This window comes from Photinus pyralis, unplaced genomic scaffold (assembly GCF_008802855.1).
Source record: "Photinus pyralis isolate 1611_PpyrPB1 unplaced genomic scaffold, Ppyr1.3 Ppyr1.4_unclustered_Scaffold7105, whole genome shotgun sequence".
In the NCBI taxonomy this organism is placed as follows: domain Eukaryota; kingdom Metazoa; phylum Arthropoda; class Insecta; order Coleoptera; family Lampyridae; genus Photinus; species Photinus pyralis.
The window spans coordinates 10,041-20,080 of NW_022172087.1; positions in this window are offsets into that span (position 1 = coordinate 10,041).

Below are 10,040 nucleotides of genomic sequence, written 5' to 3' on the forward strand. Positions count from 1 at the left end.
ACCCCATTTGTAGTGGCGGTGCCAAGGGTTGCGGCAAGTTGCGCCCCGGCACCGTGACTTTCCGATAAAACTCATCCATATGCACCCTTTAGTACTTTTCCTGAACGTCCGGGACAATAAAGTAGATTTTTCAAAAGTAAGGGGCGAATTTAATTTTTTTTTAACTGCTTTCGGCAGGATTTTCGCCGGCACCGTTGTCGATTCTAATGCAACTTTTTATGGCGAATCCTATGAAAATTATTAGAATCGTCCGGGCGTTCAAGGTATACTTTCCTACTGGGCTCTTGGACAACCGATGGTGTTCCATTTTGCCCTATCAGAGTATGCTAAAATCGATCGTCTGCCGCCTCAGGTCATATGACTTAAGGCGCTGCGGGTACTTCTTGCGGTACCAATTCTGAAAGGTTGTTTTTCGATAAAATAAGTTATACACCAAATGAAAACGTTGATAATAGATCTTAAAAAAATATTTAAAAAAATCGCGCACATTTGATAACTGCGTAAAAAAAATTCTTTGTCGGTTTTTCACGAACTTTCTACGGATATAACTAGGTTACGGTTGGACGAATGAAGCTGATTTTTTTACAGACTGATGATAGGTACTTTCGTTTTTAAATTTTTTCTCTAATTACAAGTTTATCTTATTATCTTAACATTATAAGATATCTTATAATTAGAGAAATAATTTAAAAAAGAAACACTCTCATATTCATTGGCTGTACCTATCATTAGTCTGTAAAAGAAATCAGCTTCATTTTTCCAACGGTAACCTAGTTATATCCGTAGAAAGTTCGTGAAAAACCGACTAAGAATTTTTTTTACGCAGTTATCAAATGTGCGCGATTTTTTTAAATATTTTTTTAAGATCTATTATCAACGTTTTCATTTGGTGTATAACTTATTTTATCGAAAAACAACCTTTCAGAATTGGTACCACAAGAAGTACCCGCAGCGCCTTAGGTCGTATGACCTGAGGCGGCAGACGATCGATTTTAGCATACTCTGATAGGGCAAAATGGAACTCCATCGGTTAAAATTTTGATCAATCTCGTTCAGTGGATTTCGTGCTAGCTCCCCTACTACTACGATTCGTTATATTCAAAATTTTTTCCGGAGTTTCCAATTGTAACGCGATTTTAAGACAGGAACCATACGCAACCGACATCTGATGATCGTTAGCAGTTTTCGTTCAGGCTTTTCCCTGAACTGGGGGTGGCTAAAGCATCAAACAACACTCGTGATTTTGAGATAAAGCTTTCCCCCTTTAACACCGCATGATGGCGAATGTAGTATTTTGCAGGTGGCTCCCCTGCATTTCGAGGTTCTATAAATCCTAGCTCTTCAGAGCCACACATGCAAGTTAACTGGATTCAAAGTCAAAAATGTCCTTTCCATTTGTGGAAGGCGGGCGGGCCTTTTTCTTGGGGGCCTCCCAACTCATCAGCTTTTCCTTCAAGCGGCAGGTATTCCGGTATATGTATTGTTCATATTCCGTGTTGTTGTTTCTTGATACCGCCACCTCGGTTAATCCCCTGTTGGAGTGGGGAGTGTAACAGATCATGGAAGCCGGTCCATGTCACGTAATCTCCCTCAAATTGAGAAATCTGATATAATCCGATATAAGGGTTAGCGTTGGAAAATGGAGGAACAAGAGAGGATGAGAAGGTAGAAAGAAAATCCGGTAATGGAAATAAAAAAGAAAACCTATGCGAAAAAAGAAAGCAAGAAAAGCGGAAGTATTACACAAACAAAGCGAAAGTGAGAGAAATGGTGAGGTAATTATGAAAATAAACAAAATAATCCAATAGAATAGTCATAGAGAAGAAGTAGTTTGAGGAAAAATTTGAGTTGCATAGTCCCTATGCAGCTGAAAATAAATAAAAGAAAGAAAAAATGATAGCATAGTGAAGATGATCAAAAGAAAAAAAGCAAAAGAGAGAGGAGCAGAATACGCAGATCAGCACATAAAAAGAGAGATAACAGAATGCAGCAAGCAGAGAACTTGGGCCACTTTCAAAGACAAAGCGAAGAAACAGATGAAAATCTAGCAAAACGACGAGTGGCAAGATCGGCTCAGAATGAACGAAGACAAGTCAAAAGAAATGTGTAGAAAAGATTGAATAATAAGGATAAGAGAGAAGAACAGAAGAAAATGAGAGGCAAATAAAGATTCTTAAAAATATTTTATCTAATAGTAAAAGAGATCAGGCATGGTGAGATAAATATGGAAGAGAAAGCAAACAGAATGTAACTATGAAATTGCAAAATTAAAGATGACAAAAGGAAAAGATATAATTAAATGAAAATCGGAATAAGCCAGGACACAAACAGAAAGGAAAAAAGAAAAGCAAAAGAAGAGAAAGGAGCATAAAACTGGACAAAACCCAGAATGGGAGGCAGAGACACAGAAAACCCCCGACATTAGAAGAAAATGTGAAAAAAGAAGAAAACAGAGGACAATAGAAGAATTTGAAGATTCTGTTTTGAGGTAATAAAAAAGAGATAGAATGAGTAAAAAAAAAACAATACAGAACAAAGAAAGAATGACATTTCAAATGCAATTCTTAGTGGATCCACAAAAAGTCAAAATTTAATGAAATGTTGTGATTACAATGTTTACTTATTTAATAACACAATTAGATCATCCGCCTTTATGTAGTCGCATTTTATCATCGAAGGGATGGAAAAAATTAAAAAAACGTAAACTTTCGGCCTTTTGATTATTTGAACGTAGATTTTCTTTGAGTGGGTTTCTCTTCGGTACTATACCATTTACCTCTCGCTACGAATAGTGTCAAGTTGATTTTAAGTCATTGTTTACGCTACATAAAACCATCAGAGCATAAAACCTTTATGTTTTTGATTTATATTCTACACAGCAGTGATGAATACGGAAGCTAACGCATATGGTTGGATTGTCATCGTTGTTCACTAATTATGGTCGTTCAGCATCCTGTATAGGTTTGATAGCGTTGGATTGGAAATTTAGCTATTCCACTCGTAGCGATTATCATCAATCGAGGAACGTGGAGGCAAATAATGTAGAGATTGAGAAACAACTCGTTAATGTTTTTTACTAAATAATCGAAATAGCTTAGGTATGCTACAGGATCTGAACGGGAATTTAGGTAACTGCTTTAAAATAACAAATACATAATTCATGTGCATAAGATTCTAATAATAATTTTGGGAGAGAGGAAATTTGAGCGAGTTGTTAGTAAAATTTTGCATCCTGCATAGGTAATTTCCTCCTACACAATTTGTAAAAGAGTTAGTGCTAGGATACGGGGAAGAAATATCTGTTACACTTTTGCCAATATATTATTGCTCTCCTCCTCGGTTAGATTACATTCCTCTGAGGCCGATCGATAATTTTTGTTATCTCTAATCAACCAGCTTTGCTAACTATCCCAGTGCTGATCTCAGCAGTTTAATCCCGGCTCGATAGTTTGCATAGTAATAAGGTGTAGCTTTTTAGAATGCATATAAGCTTAACTGAAAGTAAATGAGCATTTTGCTTCAGCAACATTGCGACGAACGCAAAACTTCCGAAAATGAAGTGAACGGATTAAAGGTGGATTAAACTAAACGCTACTCTGCATTACTGTGTACTCGACTACCGGTTATGGACTTGCACCGTATTTGTTCAGAAGCGTAAACAAACTAATGGTACCTACTCATCCGCAATTTACTGAATGCTTTGTGCGTATGTCTCTCAGGACCTTGTTGAATTGCCGGCTTGACCGAGAATTTGATGAGTACGATTTCGGCTCGAGATACAGATGTAATAAGGAGCGCTACTGGGAACATAAACATAAAAGAATGGACTCTTTCGGAAATTGAAAATTTTATTTTATCTATTTCTACCGACATTGATTGTATATGAGTTATTTCGGTTATTGCAGACAAAATATCGAACATCCCCTTCACTATTGATTATGTTACTTCTTATTGTGAGAACCGCGACCAGATATCAATTTCTCTGTTATCGAGCGCAAATAAGATTAATTTTGTATTAGCCGTATCATTCACCCTTAACTAGTTTAGAGTAGACACAATGTTTTGATCATATGTACGTATACCGTTTAATTATAAGGTTGTACAGAAATTACACAGCTTAATCGGTGTGCTCTTGGAATTTATACAATATAGTAGTATAAAGGTAAAAACAACTCTGCGCTGAGAATGTCGAATCACAATTTTCAATCCTAAGGATATTGTAACGAGAGCATTTATTTACATAATTTTTTTTTTTAGATTTTGTCCTTTTGGATTATGCGGAAGAACATTTAAACTTTAAATTCATGAAATTGAAAAAAGAGAAGGAATGCAGTGTCAACCAGACATTTTAGAAAATTTGAAGGGGTAGGAGAGCTAGAAGAAAGTAAAATTTATAAACAACCAGAAAAACTGTTAGAAGAAAAGTTACTCAGAGCTCAGGAATATCTTAATGTGGCAATTAAAAAGACACAAGAAAAGTTTAGAGCGAGAAGCGATTATATTACAAGACATGAACAAAAAGTTCGAACAAGAAATGAAAATGATTAAAGGAGATAAACCGATGACGAAAGAAGAAAAGAAAACGAATATTCAAGAAGAAATTATTGAGTGAAAAAAAATTGATTATGAAGATAAGGAAGTGAAGAAAATTTTTAAGAGTTTAAAGAATTTGAAGAAAGAAGGATTATTTGAAGACCCAGTTGATGAGATAACCTGAATTCTTATCAAATGGAAGAAAAAGAAGATAATATAATATTGTGCAGCAACAGTGTCAACGTAATATTGAAGTGAAAAATTGAAATGAACAGTGTAAATAGTTGTTTGTTAGATATATTGTTTTAGATTTTAGGTACCACATTTCGGTACTGTTGCTTTAGTTGGGTATAATGTCAATTTTCTGGATATAAAGGAAGGATTTTTAATTTTGTAAGCACGTGTGTTCAAATATCTGGAAAGCACACTGTTCTTCATTACGTAGTTCTACTGATTTTTTCCCTTTAAATATAATGCCATCTGCTTGCAACTCCCTCAAGTTATTTATTTGATGGACTAAGGCGATCAGAACTAGAGAAGTATTTTATTCGTTGTCGCACCTTCTTCCATATAGTAAAGTAATTGATGAATGTCAGTCAATAACTCAATAGCACTCCAGTAAGAAAAGAAAACTGTTCCGCTTGGTAAATCTTCTAGTGAGTTTCCTATTTGTTACACTTGCCATGAGCCCATGCACATTCTAGGTCTCAAAACTGCTCAATAGATGTTATAGAGCCCTCATTGAATTCGTTCTCATAAATATTACCATATACAAACCGGGTTATTTGCAATCGAAATATCAATGAATTCCTATTTTTTACACCTCATCTGATTTAGGGGTGCCCACCCCGTACATTATTGACGCCTTTTTGTGTATTAGAATTGTTTATCGCACTGGCAATGTATTACTTAATGATAATTTTACATTGGTGAACGAAATGACCCAGCTACATAAATGGCGTGTGAAAATAATTTCAATAAAAATTCTGCCGCATAGAAAAAGAAGTAGAAGTTACATTTATAAATCTAAATTGGAATCTTTCCAAGGATGTGATCGGGAGTAGAATCGAAGCACTTTCTGGCTTTTTAAGGAAGCTATTTGAACGTGAAATGTCTCAAACATGTGGCGATTGGCGTTTACTTGAACAAATATTGTCACCCGTTCGCCATCGCACGAATGGACAAAGAGTGCTCTTCACATTAAAGGATATTAGTCCTATGGCTGTGGGAGTTCCGACAAAAGAAAAAAAATTATTTATAACATAAGTAATTAATTAACCGTTGATGGTTGATGAATAAAATCCCACTTTTCTCTATCGCGTTTAAATCCAGATCCAGACTTCTGCTCCGTTTCTTCGAGTGTTCATTTCGAAAATCTGCCGTCTGTGACGTCGCATTCCAATTTATTATAGGTACATGGCAACAAACTTACTGAAATTGTGGAGGAATTTGATACCTTTTTAGCAGAATTGATTAAATCGGTACCCCGCACTGTAGAACACTCCTGTATCAATTTCAGTAAACCAGAGTAATATTCTAAATAGTTTCAAGGGACGTTCCAAACGAGGGTACCACAATTAGTAAATTCATTACGGCATTTCCGAAATTATTATTAAAATAGGAACTACCTACCTCAAAGTTGTGTACAAATTTTGCGCGAATGTATCTTTGAAATTTTTTAGTAGGTACATTTTAATAGCGCTGCCCAGCATTCAAAAGTTTCACACCACATCAACGTTTTAATAAATATAATTGCCCATTAATTTAATTGAGTATATGTAGTATGCAAATAAGGGGTATAAATACGTTTGATATACTGGGCAAACAATCAACTTTATATATCTACTAACTAATCACAAAATAAAGTATGCACATATTTCACACGGATTCTTGCATTATAGAGGCGTTCGAATTTAAAGTGTCAGACGTAAAACCATTATGATTGCACTCTAAATTTCAACGTAGAGTAAGGAGCGGGTGTGAATCAAGTTACAGTCGACATATTCAAATTACTGACGCAAATGAAACTGATCCACTATTATTAAAAAATAAAACAAAGAACCAACGTTTTTCCACGATACATATTTCACAACTTGCTATTTTATGAAACCGAAAAATTTTGGGTGAATGATTTTTGGAATCAGAAAAGGTGCACTCAAAAGCATTTGCAAATCCGTTAATTAATTTCATTCTCATGGAAGTATAGATTTCAGTTAGTTTCATTATATTAAATACTTAAATTGTTTGCTTAGGTTAGTTATTATTTTTTTCTTTTCTTTTACTGCTATATATAGCAAAAGGTGGCTTATTTTTATTTTATTGTATTTATATTTTTACTTAAGAAGCAACTCCTCAGACGGTCTACGAACCATGACAATATGTCTTTTGCCAAACAATGTTTTAAGTTTGTATTTATTATGAGGTATAGCAAAATAAAGATTACTATTATTATTATTATTATTATTATTCATTCTAACTAACCAAAAACGTGTGTAATTTGGGAGCGACGTTTACAAAATCCCCAAAATTTCTGTTTCTTCATTAATTTTTTTCTAAGCAAGCAAGAACATGCACGGAAGACACGGGAATTTTGGGGCTTTTGTAGACTATTTAGTCTCATAATGTAACCTTGCACAGGGTCTCGTAGCAGAAACTGCAACATCACAGTCACTAAGCAGGGTGCCGTCTCCGTAAAACAACAACGGTATTTCCCAAGCTTTTTACGTTCGTTCAATTTCCTCCTTATTACCCCAAAAATTTCATGAGCTTTATTTCTTCAAAAAATCGCTATGTCTGCCGCGAATTTTTCCGTCTTCTCAAAATTCATTTCAGAGATTTCCTTGTGATTCTTCATGAGAGGAAGAAAAAATTACCCCAAGACCAACCACTCAGTTCAGCCACATTGCAATTGTTCATCCGTTATTTTGTGGACAACATAATTTGATTTTCAAAATTTATTATTATTAAAATGAACGTTCGGGAAAATACCCTAAACTATGTGAGCTACCTCTCAGCTGATTATTTTTGACACTAACACGGAAAGAAGGGCTGGATCCTGGATCTCTTAAATATGTGACGATAATCATCCAATTCCTTGAACTAGGATGTAGTTTCAAAACTAAACAATTAGTAATAAGTTTCTAATTCGATTCGTGAGTTTCTCAACGAACACAAAGATTAAATCAGTTATGCATCTCCAAAATTTGATTTGTAGAACAATAATCTCACTAATGGGACCTTATATCCATTATTTAAACCCAAATCCCAAAGTTTGAAATAGATTGGAACAACGTTAACTTCCTTAATTATTAACATTTAAATCGAGGAAAACCATTTAGAAAGACAGTACATTAGGAAAATCTGCGAAAGCGCAATCGAGGCAGGGCGAACGAATGATTTAATTTAACCGGACTGTATCATTTATAAGTGACGTACGTAAACTGAAACACAAATTTGAAAAGTTTTAAATCCTTCGAGGCATTCGACGTTTATATAAAATTGATTGCACATTGCAGTTTCAATTTAGTTAATTCGAAAATGAAATTATTCCATTCGTATCCCCAAGGCAATTTTCTTTTATTTCCTTTTACGGCGCTGTCACATCCTGGTAAGTTCCCAGTTTATTATTATTTTTACTTTATATTCTGCAAAGTACTTCGATACGTAAAATGAAAACTCATTTATCACCAGCGGATCGGTTAAATCACTACTTATTTTTTATGATTACTACTATTATATGTATCTAGATTTTTGTTACACCCTTCGCACGTTTCGTGAAGGAGTTTTTAAATAACGTCGCTTTATAAGGGACTTCTGCTCGCAGTTACTAGTCTGACTTTTATGCAACAAAAGAGTAATTAAATACTAATTAATTTAGCAAAAAGGTTCCACGGATCGATCTTCTAGTTGCAGAGAAAATGATTCCATTAATTCTTAAAAATTTCAATTTGTCGAGGTTCTTGGACTTTGGTGCAAGGGTTTATTACTAGACGGCGATGTTTATTAAAAAAAAACTACTCTAATTACTTAGAAGAGAGTTAAGGCATACAGTTATACTACGTTTATATTTTAGTTTTTGCATCCAAGCTCACATATTTCACAATTCAGTGTGCAATGAATCCCAAGCTCCTATCCCAATCTGAAGAATCCGTTTCTAAATACTACTACGCCTGTCCAGACAAGAATGGCCCATCAGCAGGTCGTCAAACCGACAAATAAGGAAAATTTTATTGACATCCCAATCAATCGACGCCGTCCTGTCTTGAACATACTTGTCAGTAAAACTCCATACCCTAAATGTGTCATGCCTAATGTCATTCAAAGTCCAGAAAAGTGGTTTAAGAATAGGAAAGAATTTAGTTCATTGACATTTCATTAATCATTAATTCATTACAAATTCGTCACTAACATTTGGAAAAAAATATATGTTTAGGAAAGCGTATGTAACTTTTATAAATTGGGCTTTTAAACCAAAACCTTGTTATTTCCTTTGTAGGACTTGAACGCTAATTCAAAAAATTTCTTTAAAACTGAATTTTATTCCCTATTAATTAAAAATTTACACCTGTCTAGTATGTCTGGCATATCTTCGGAATTTTTTGGTTTTCTTTAGGCACGATAATAAGTCTTTAATTGCGCATCTTTTCTCAAATTTGACCATCGTCATACATTCTATGGTTTCGGAGATCCCCGTGATAGACTTACATCTGGATCTGATTTTAAGTTTTACAATAAAGGCACTTCGTTCACCCATTATATTAGCGAAACTGTAAATTTGCGTAATCAATATTTGACATATTCCTGAATACGACACGCGTTGTTTATAATCCAACATATTTTAGAAATTTCGTTTAGATTAATTCGTGTGTATCATACTTTCATAACTAATTTGCGTTTAATGCGAATATTACGTATAAATGAGTAAATATTAAAAAAGTTTTCACGGGCCCCAGGGGCATTACGGTTACCCCCATTTCCATGTTAATAACGTAAAATACTGTTAGAAAAAATGCATACCTATAGTTTACACATGTATCTAGATATGAGTCTTTTATTACAGGTCTATAACTGTGAGATGTTCATAGAAGCAACCAAATTCAGTATTCAGTAAATTCCGATCTAATTCTTGACTGTGCAAATTGTTCAGCATGAATCTTTTATTACTTAAACTTTTGTTTATACAGAATCAGACAAAAAATACCAGCTGACTTCTCATGCACATTTGTCACACCCATGGTAATAAAAAGTCACACCCCTTCATCGTCGTTAAGTTTGGATATTAGATGGGCTATCGCTATCCGATAAATGCACTCCCTCATAAAATTTAAAAAAACGGCCAAAATAAAGGAGGTATTCTCAAGGTTCCATTTTATAATCCCAACACCTGCGGGTAAGTAAAATTTGACGTAGTATCAATGTACTCGTATATAGGTGTACATACAGTGGTAGTATTTACCATTTTGCAGACACAGTTACGACCATAGAAATACACAATAGCTGCTTTTATA